This window comes from Olea europaea, chromosome 9 (assembly GCF_002742605.1).
Source record: "Olea europaea var. sylvestris chromosome 9, O_europaea_v1, whole genome shotgun sequence".
In the NCBI taxonomy this organism is placed as follows: domain Eukaryota; kingdom Viridiplantae; phylum Streptophyta; class Magnoliopsida; order Lamiales; family Oleaceae; genus Olea; species Olea europaea.
The window spans coordinates 976,986-988,163 of NC_036245.1; the positions used below are offsets into that span (position 1 = coordinate 976,986).

General features: G+C 37.0%; 1 pseudogene; it reads right to left on the reverse strand.

The window, feature by feature from the left end:
- Window positions 1-449: 449 nt before the first annotated feature.
- LOC111400099 lies at window positions 450-4,904 on the reverse strand (annotated as a pseudogene).
- Window positions 4,905-11,178: the final 6,274 nt, after the last annotated feature.

An 11,178-nucleotide genomic window follows, 5' to 3' on the forward strand; every position in this document is an offset into this window, starting at 1 on the left:
CAACAATCAGTAAATGTATATTACTGTTGATTGATTAAATTGAAATTTGACAACATTCTTTAATGCATGTTGTTATTGTGTCCTTTTATAATATTTGCTATCCACTGTCGTTAATTGCTTAATAACGTGCAAAGTACGTTGTCATCAACATTGCTACCATTTGCTCATTGGTGTCCATTACTTGTTTTAACAATCCAACCAAACCCAATCCAATACGGTTAACTTGCTAATTAACCGCACAATTGACGAATGGCATTGTAGTTAGAGCTAAGGGTTTGTTTGTGCCCATTTTTTTGTTAATACATTTTGGAATATCGATCCTTTTGAAGAATGTGTTGTTAAAAAATAAAGGAAAATTTTGAACTTACGTGTAAATTTATTTTATTGCTTTTACTACTATTGTTTTACCTTGAAGATAATATCTCATTTGTAGTAACTTGTTCATTATCTCATGTTTCGAATTGCAGGTTTCTTGTTAAAGAGTACCCCGCATAAGATAAATAAGTTTCTTCAGACAAGATGGGCAACTGTCTAGTGGGTATGTTTGGCTTAACAACATCTTAAACAAATATTTCACAGAATTGTATTTATTTATGAAGCACTGAAAAAATCACAATTACATGGGCATAAATAGGGGAAAAAAAGGCAACAATTGAAACGTTGTGCACTTGATAATCTAGCATTGAAACTATCTGCTTACTTAGGAGTGTGGAATTCGCACAGTTCATCTCATCTTATACTACACAGCATAACAGAAGTTGAAGAGAGTAAGAACCATCTTTTCAGTGAAACCAAATGATGAATGGGAAGAATGGGCAGTTAAGTAATATAATAACAACAATAACTATATAGATACATATTGAGTTATGAAATCTCCAATTTGATATGTAGATGAATTAGGTAGATAAAAGATAGTGAGTAACAGAATATTTTGAGAAGGAAAAATCAAGATATCCCATGTTATTATTAGATGCTTGCAAGAACATAATTAAACTTAGACTCTGGAAACAATGATTTAAGTTCCATTTTCAACAATAAACTATTTCTAAAATTTGAAAAAGGATTCTGTCAATGGATCTTAAGTCTATTTGGTGTCTCATCTAGTGTCTCTATAGTCGAATCTGTAGATACCTTTTCCTGATATTGTTGGACCACGAGGACCGATGCTGTTGTAGAGAACTATGGCGATATTAACAAGCTCCCACTAAGGCATGGGATTTACCAAAACTAAATTGCACAAGCATAACTACGAATCATACCAATTGTCTCTGCAACATTTCTCACACTTCTCTCTTCATATGTGATAGAGCTATCTTCTAATGTTTTTCTCCTTGAAATTGGCAAGAAACTTCTCATTTGTTGAGATCTACATTTATTCTTAAGAATTTCACCTAAACTTGAGGGTGGATAAAATGTCCAGACCAGTCCAAACCAAGCGGTTCGGTTCAGTTCTATCAAAAAAATTAATGATTTTGGTTTTTTGAATCGAGAACCATTTGGTTTTGGTTCTGGTTCAGTTTTAGTTAAAAAATCAGAACCAGAACCAAAATTAATATTTAATTTTATATATAATAATTAGTGGAGATCCTAATTTTATATTCATTGGAGATAGTCCATTAATTGAATACAATTTATTAATCAATTTTGGGTCATTTGAGATAAACAACTCATTAGTTGTCTACACCCTAATTTTGTATTTAGTTGAATTCACTCCTTTTCGATTTACACAACATCGTAGCATACAGGTAACACATTTCATCAAGTCAGTAGAGTGTCATTTAAGATTAAAAAATGAAATGATCAGTTACTTAAAAATGTCTCTAAACTCTATTTTTTAGCTTGATTGTTTGATGAGTTATTTGTGTTCTTCACAAACAGAGATAAACCTAATAAACATTCATAAAATATTAAACGGTTAATGAACCTATAGAAGTGGACTGTAAAAATTTTAATAATTCATTTTTTATTGTAGGGGTGTATCTTCAAAACTACCGCAATTTATTTAGTGAATTATTGCTATTACTTATTAAAATTTTTTTTTTGGTATGAAAATAAAAATTGATTTGTGTATTCAAATTATGAATATATTTTGTTTGTTAATTATGACTTTTTTGATCTCGATGATTGAAATTTGAACTTCCTAAATGTTTGATATTTATTTTCTTATTTAGGTATACATTACTAATTTATATAATACAAAACTAAAAATTCAAGAAATAAAATTAGAACCAAACCAAACCAGAACCGAACGATTCGGTTCAAGTTGGTTTCATATTTTTAAAAAAAACATTTGGTTCCATTATCAAAAAAATCATTGGTTCATGATTCGATTCGGTTCTCTTAGAACCAGAACCATATGGAACCACAAAAGAGAATGACTTTCAACATGATTCCAGGGTGTTGAGACGTGAACGCATCGCAGTCATTACTAGTAGATATGTGGGAGGTTCCTCCAAGTCCAAGATCAACCAATATCCCCATCGAACACGAAGCATGCTGCAGAAGTCTATGGTTATCCCAGCCGAAATCTGCTTTAGTAGTCTCCAGTGAGCCATCCAACCTCTGATGCTTGTGAAATGGTAAAATGATTATTGCTGCACTCTTCCTCTCAGCAGTGGTGCAAATGTATCCGAGCATGTGCATGTCAGACAGGGATGAGATGGAAGTCATTGGTCGAACAGAAACTTTGCTTAACTACTGAAAAGCCTCAAAAGCAACAATGACCTAGTTGGCATCTGAACTTTATTCCAAAAGGGAAGACCATTTTTTCTGGCTTTCTGTATCATCAATATTGCTGATGATCTCTAGAGAGCTCCATGAGGTGCATTGCATAAACAAATAGGCCTTCATGTTTCTCAGTTCCACGCTAGGACTCCATAAGGTTAATGATAGATGGGAAGTTTCTAGACTTATGAAAACAGGCCAATATCTGAAGTTGAGTGTTCGGAATTTTCCTTTCTATTGTTCTATGTTTATAGCCAGTTTTGTTTACTTTTTTTTGCCTGTTTATACACAGCCATCACTACCAGAGTGGTGATGAAAGTAGTGAACAGAGCCACCAAAACCATGATAGCAAATGTCTGGTCATTCAAAACCTGCATTGTAATTATGTTGGACAATCCATGAGATCTTCAATAATCATGACTCAAAGTAAGTTACCATTGCTGCCAAGGAAAAATATTACCTTTCTATCTTTGCCATTGTTAAGAACTATGAGCTCTACCAAGCCTTTACAATCCATAAGAAAGCCAAGAGCAAGAACTTCACTAATGGGCATTTTGCTCACAAGGGAAACGACAACAGTTCCAACAATCTTCCCAAAGCTGGCAGTGAATATAACCAATGCCAGAAGACCTCATGACTGAATCCCTTGGATTGTTGCCACATTAGTTTTCAATTCACTTGAAACAAAGTATGGGGGAGGAAAAGGCCTAATAAAAGATCCTCAACCTTTTCAACTAGTGCACCAGCATATGGTCCTTCTGGGACAAGTACACCAACCACAAAAGCTCTAAACATAGCATGAATCCCAATAGTATCAGTAACAAAAACCTGCTGCAAGCACAAAAGCTAATGCAAGACGCATATGCATCTCATCCATAGGCTCTCTTCATGACAGCGCCTAGCTATCCATTTAAATATTATTGAGATGATGAAGTATAAACAAATGACAAAACCACACCCACAAAGGAAAACCCATAAGGACAACACACAAAAGATTATCGCCAGATAAGGCGATGACAAGAGCAAGCAAGATCCATACAGGTACATCATTTGCTGCCGATGCAGACATGGCCATTCTTCCAACATCGGTTGTTAAAAGCTTCAGTTTAACCCAGATTCGAGCCAAAACAGGGAATGCAGTTATGGAAAGGGCTACACCTATAAAAATGAGAAATGAGGTTACATTTACACCTTTTGGTATGGTTGCTCGGAGGACAAATGATGAACCAATTCCTAATGCAAATGAGAGGCTGATCCCTACAATGGCTATGCTGAGAGCTTTTTTACCCATTCTAGAGAGGGATTTAGTATCCAGTTCTAAGCCAGCTAGAAAAACAAAGAACAGGAGACCAATAATTGCTAGAGTATCTAACACGGTAAAGCTTATTGGTGGGAATATTGCAGCCAAATAGCTTTTGTTTGTACCAAGAACAGATGGTCCAAGTTATTCCTCCCTGAACAATAAGATATACTGTTAGTTGCCAGCAACACTAGAGCTCAAAATGATTTTCATGACACACTAATGTAAATGGGAAGGAAAAAGGACAAGTATGAATTTTATGGATAAAGTGAAATAGACTAAATTACATGAAGGAAAAACGAGCATGTGCAACCTTGTACATCAAATATGACTTTTACCTCAAGACTACATGACTTCTTATTGTGAGGTCCATTAGTATATCATCAACATATGAAAGTCAAAGGCATTTATGATAAGACACTGTGCCTTTCATGTGAACATTCAAATTTGTAAGCCTATTAGATAATACACTTATTTATGTACTGTTCATAAATGAAACAAAAAAAATTACCAATCAGTGCAAGCTAACACTGAGGACATTCGATATCACAACATTCTGATCCAAGCCTTTCGAGTGAAACAACAAACACCGGTTAATAACTAGTCTATGTTAGATTCATTTCCCTTATACTTGTTCTTCTCAAATCCTTCACAAGATGAGTTTTTCTAAATTACTTATGCATTAATATACAACAGTAACAAAAAGCAAGGAGCTTACAATAATCTCAAAAACTACTCTGATGACTACAATGACTAAACATATCTGCAAGATTGCAAGGGAGAGAGCAAAGTCCAGCGGGTTATCCCCTCGGAATACACAATTAGATGTGGCATTCATTGGAGAAGGGCAAGTATGCCATGCTTCACTATTTAATGCCATTGTAACAGGAATCTGAATTAAGAAGATCAATTTATCACTCCAATCATGTGCAACATGAATCATTCAGGCTGATATCTTTAGGTGTGTAAATTTCAATACCACTTAAACGGACCCCATTTACAAAGAGATCACATAGTAAGCCATACAAGTAATTACATTCTATTTTCCAAAACAATAGTAAATATATGTCAGGAAAAAATGTTATTCTCGCTTATTCAACCATGGGGACTAAATGAAAAAATCTAATCTCTTAAAATAAATACTCTCCAATATTTACGACATGTGGGAAATAAAAATGAAAATTTTGGTTGATCAATCTATCCTCCAACTTATTATAGGAATACAAACATTCTAGTAAATGAAAAATTTCTTTAATTTTAGGCATAACAAATCTAACCATCATAGCCACCTAATTTCTCCTCAATTGCTATCACCTTTACCTGACATGTATGTCCATCATTTGTTTCCATTACAGAATAGCTGCTCATCCATCTCCAGATCCACACTTTTCTCACGTTTGTTTCTGGATATTTTGTGCTTGAAGAGCAGAAATGACGAGGATATCTAGCTTGGACTATTTAGTTAGTATTTTATTTGGGTTTGTATTCTGTTTTGGGCTTGTCCAAGCCTTTTATTTTGTTTTTGGGCTTGTATCATGTATTGGGCTGGCCCAAGCCCTTCTATATTTTGTATTGTATAAAAGTATGCAGTCTTCTATGCATGGGGGATAGATTTGATGGAAATGAAATGACAATTGGAGTGTTGTAGGCATTCTCCCCTTTTCCACTGCCCCTCCTCCTCTTGTCTTCCTTTCCTACTTCTTTCTCTTTCTTTTATCTGGTTTCTACTTCCCTCTCTTCTCCTTCCATGTGATTGCTTTTATGTCTATGTTATGCTACATCAACTTGGTATCAAAGCTAAACTTGGGGGAAACATTTTAGGTTTTCATTCGTTTGCCCACAATCCACAGCTCACATGCCATACCCAGTGTCATCCTATTTAAAGTGATAACTCCAAATTCGTTTCTGCAAAACCCAGTTAACACCTTTGCCTTCTTTGCATATGTTACTATCCTCTATCACTACCAAGACCTGCATATATAACCTTCTTCAAACTTCATTCCTTGTTGTAAAACTAAACCATACATCCACACACACCCAGCCCCTGCAACTTCACCCTCATCCACAGGGGTGGAGCTAGAACACAAGTTTCATGGGGGCAAATTACAAAAAAATTAGTTGTGGGGGCAAAAATGATAAATTACAAGGACTTTTTTGAAAAAAATTGAAAAAAATAGGCTAAAGTGCTAATTTCTAAAACTGGTGTGGGAGCAGCTGACCTCACTGCCCCCATACCAGATCCGCCCCTGCTCATCTATTACATATATATACCAAAGCAACTCCAACCGAGCAATAACCCCACCAAATATTTCTAGTATATCCATCCTCTACAGATGACCACCATCTACCACCACTATTAGTCTATTACCTTAAGCCACTGCCTACAATCATGTCGCCGTACAAAAAAAAAAATCTAACCAAGACAAGTAAAACACACCTCGCACCACTACACAACCCCATCCAAACCTCCATCACCAGTCAGTAACCAATGGCAGCTATCTAGGTCTTCGGCAATTCCCAACTCGACCACAGCCACATACAAATCGCAACCCAAAATTTTAATTGTCTCATCTTCATCTTCTTCGACGGCTCCTAATCGAAGACCCATGCCATTAATTTTCACCAAGTTGTTTGTACACCACCGAATTAGCCTCAGCACCACTTGTAATCCCTTCCACTTAGACTCAGCTCTCTACAGATCGCGTAGATGGCGAGAACAATTAGGCTAAGATAACAGTGGGCAGTTGGCTTTAATTGGGTTGCGGCTTAGTTAATATTCTGGGCTTGGGCTCGTGTGGTCGGGTCTTTAATTTTAATTGGGCTCAGTTCATGATTTGGGTCAGTTATTGCCCTGTTTGTTTATATGTAATTTAGTTTGATTTTGTAATTTTTTTTTAAAAAAAAGAAAGAGAGGAAAAAAAGAAAAAAGAAAAGAAAAAAAAAGAAAAAGAAAAGAAAAGTGAATTTTTTTTTTGTATTTTCTAACATTGTTTTGCAGGTACATCTTCTTGTTCTGTTGATCGATCCAGTTACCTTAACAAACAAAAAGGGGATTTATTTTTTTTATCTATATTTGGTCTATATTACTGTTAATTTAAAATCGCATCAATTAATTTTCTGTTCTGCTGTTATATTACTTTGCTTGAAATTACATGATTAAACCTTTGTTAAACCCCCACTTTTATCTCACTTATTTTATGTGATTCGATTTTGACTGGTAATTTGACCCTCGTTTTGTTATTTTACATATATCAGCAGTATTAGCTTGTGATATTTGAACTTACTTAATCCCAAACCTTTAATTTAAATGCTCAAGTTGCTATTTTTCGTTATTTGCACTTATTGTTCATTGATCTCTCCATCGCAAGTCATATAGCTAGTATTACATTGCATGCAGTTGCATAGTGGTCGCTAGTCACACCTAGTTCTAGTACATTCACCATAAATCCCTCATAGTTTGATGCACTCACTAGACAATTAGCTCAACTTGTCACTAGTCAGCAACATTTACAGACTCGAATAGCGGCTGTCCAAACCGAGATGGCTATTACTCGTGAAGAGAGTAGAGACCTAGCTGCTAGGTTGGACAATTTTGAACAAACTCCTAGTTCGACGGATGCTGATAACTCTGAAGTGTCCCATAATATACCCTATTATCGTCGACAAGGTGGTTGACAACATCCTCGACGTGATCAAAGGAATAGAGATCAGGGCCTTGATCGAGAACGAGGTCACGGACGTCGCGATAATCATTCTCCTCCACACCATGACGAGCGTTACTTTAGAAATATCAAGTTAGACGCTCCTACTTTCGATGGTTGCTTAGATCCTAGAGTTTTTACTCAGTGGATTAGAGACATCGATCATTTCTTGGCATGGTATGGAGTCCGAAAGGATCGACGTGTCCAGTTTGCCAGTCTGAAATTAATTGGCACCGCCCAACTCTTCTGGAAAAGTGTTGAGAATCTGCTTGAGAGGTGTTGTGCACCTCCAGTTGGAAGTTGGGAGGAAATAAAGCGTTGCCTTCAAGAGAAGTATTTGCCCCAATCTTACAGGCGCAACTTGTTGGACCAATGGAATACCCTTACACAGGAAAATCGACTAGTGACTGACTATGTTACTCAATTTGATGAATTTCAAATGCGATGTCATGTCGTTGAGGATGAGGCAATGACTTTGAGTAGGTTTAGACAAGGCCTAAAAGATGATCTTAGGCGTGAGCTTATACTTCGAGGTGTCACTACCCTTGATCATGCTTATTCTTTAGTCCAAGATTATACTTCTTCTCGCTTGCAGTGCTTCAATTGTAAAGGCTTTGGTCATATCGCATCTAGATGTCCTAGTTGAGGTTTAGTCATTGAGGAACGAAAAGATGTAGAAGGTGAGTCATTAGAAGATCAAGTCTATGAACCTAAGTTTGAAGAGTTTGAGGATTTGGATGATATTGATGATACCATGTTAGGTTGCATCCGAATCTTCCCTATAGATCTAGATTTTATGACCTCTGTCCCCGACACCTCGTGGTTAAGTGTTGTATGTTGTACCCTCACTTACCCTAAAGATACTGATTACTGGCGTCGTCATGTCATTTTTCACACTTATATCAAGATCAATAACAAGGGTTATACAATTATTGTGGATAGTGGTAGCTGCATTAATGTAGTTTTTGTGGCCACGGTGTCCCGTCTTGGATTACAGCCAGTCCCACACCCCCAACCTTATAGCATCTCTTGGGTTGACACTTCTTCTATTGCCATAAATGAGCGTTGTTTGGTTCCTATCCAGTTTTTCTTGAATACAAAGATTATGTATGGTGCGACATCATTCCCATGAACGTCGGACATGTCATTCTTGGTAGACCCTGGTTGTTCGATTTAGATGTCACTATCTATGGTCGATCAAATTCATGTTCCTTTGCGTTCAATGGGAAGAAGATTTACCTTAATCCTTTACCGCCAAAACTTGTTGACTCACAACAGACGAAGAAAATTGTGGAGCGAAAAGGGTTACATATGATTAGCCCTATAGAATTTGAGTGTACACTCAAAGAGGATTCTGTTGTGTTTGCAGTTGTTGTCATGGAAGTTCCATCGGAATCTCCAATATAGACCCCTGATGAGGTCCAATCAGTTTTTCAAGAGTTTCGAGATGTCTTTCCTGAAGACATCTGATGCGAACCTCATAGCAACGTTGACTACGAAACTCACAACGAGATTGACGAACCCAAAAAAGCCAAATTAATCCAAGAGTTTAGGATTAACCTAAAAGAAAGTCGAACAAAAAAATCCAATAAGAACGATGCTTGAAAGACCCCTTGATTACGAAATTCAAGAATTAAATCCGGTTGTTTGAACGCCACAAGTTAACACTTGATAAGTTCGAAATTGTTTAATGAAGAACGATGAAGAGAAGATAATACGTCTCACTTTTAATTCAATATCAATAATGTCAAAGGTTTTTAACAATTGAATGGAAACTCCTATTTATACTAAACCTAAAAACTCGGTAAAAATCGTGCCAAAGTCGAGCATAATCTCCAAAATATGGAAAAGAATCAAAATCTAACAAAATATGGAAAATTACCAAAATTAGAAAATTCGCCAAATTTTTGGCCTGTGCGGCCGCATGGTGTAAATCCATGCGGTCGCATGGTTCAACTGAACTTGCACTTTTGGTTTTCGGTATGCATGTGTGCGGCCGCATGGTGTTGTCTTCAGCCTCCGCTTTCGTCGCTTGATAACAAATTGATCCAAGTTGATTCGGCCTTCGACCCGAACATGAAAGTTGCTCCATTTTGAGTCTCGAACATGGTTCCATCAATATTTTCTTGAACGAGCAATTCCATTGCTAGTTTCACTTGCTTTGCCCTTGATCGCGTCATTGGTTCGCCATTGACTATCAACGGGTCTTGTCTCGCACTTGCTTTCGTCAGGCTTGACTCCTGGATCATATCATCCCCTCCCTCTTCAAAAGGATTCATCCTCGAATCTGAACTTGCATCAGACAGAGAGAGATTAGATACATTAAAAGTAGCCGAAATATTGTACTCACCTGGAAGGTCCAACTTGTAAGCATTGTCGTTTATCTTTTCAATCACTTGAAATGGACCATCGCCCCTCGGTTGCAACTTGGACTTCCTGTGCTCCGGAAACCGCTCTTTCCTAAGGTGCACCCGAACCCAATTTCCTGGCTCGAATGTTACGCGCTTCCTACCTTTGTTCACCTGCGACGTAGCCAACTTACTTTTATTTTCAATTTGCGCTTTTACCTTTTCATGGAGCGACTTAATCAATTCCGCCTTCTTTTTGCCATCTAAACTACCACGTTCATTCACAGGTAAAGGAATTAAATCCAAAGGAGTTAGTGGATTAAAACCATATACAATTTCAAATGGAGAATATGATGTAGTAGAGTGAACAGCTCGATTGTATGCAAATTCAACAAATGGTAGACACTCCTCCCAACTCTTCAAATTTTATTGATTACTGTACGTAACAATTGGGTCATAGTCATATTCACTACCTCGGTCTGCCCATTTGTTTGTGGATGACAAGTTGTGGAAAATAGTAACTTAGTGCCTAACTTACCCCACAAAACTCTCCAAAAGTGACTCAAAAATTTGACATCCCCATCTGACACTATGCTTCTAGGAACCCCATGTAAACGCACAACCTCTTTAAAGATAAGTCAGCAATGTTCGTGGCATCGTCAGTTCTGTGACATGGTATAAAATGTGCCATTTTGGTGAACCTATCTACAACCAGAAAAATAGAATCCCGACCTCTCTTAGTCCTAGGTAAACCCAAAACAAAGTCCATCAAGATATCAACCCAAGGCTCACTAGGTGTAGGTAAAGGTGTGTACAAACCTTGTGGTAAAACCTTAGATTTAGCCTTTTTACAATCTATGCATCGACTACAAATTCGCTCAACATCACTTTTCATCTTAGACCAATAAAAATGCTCCTTCAATATATCTAAAGTCTTTTGAACCCCAAAGTGTCACATCAATCCACCGCTGTGTGCCTCCCTTATTAACAACTCTCGAATAGAACAATTAGGAACACATAACCTATTTTCCCGAAATAAATACCCCTAATGTCTAAAGAACCTATCAACCGCCCCCTTAATGCATGACAAATAAATATCCAAAAA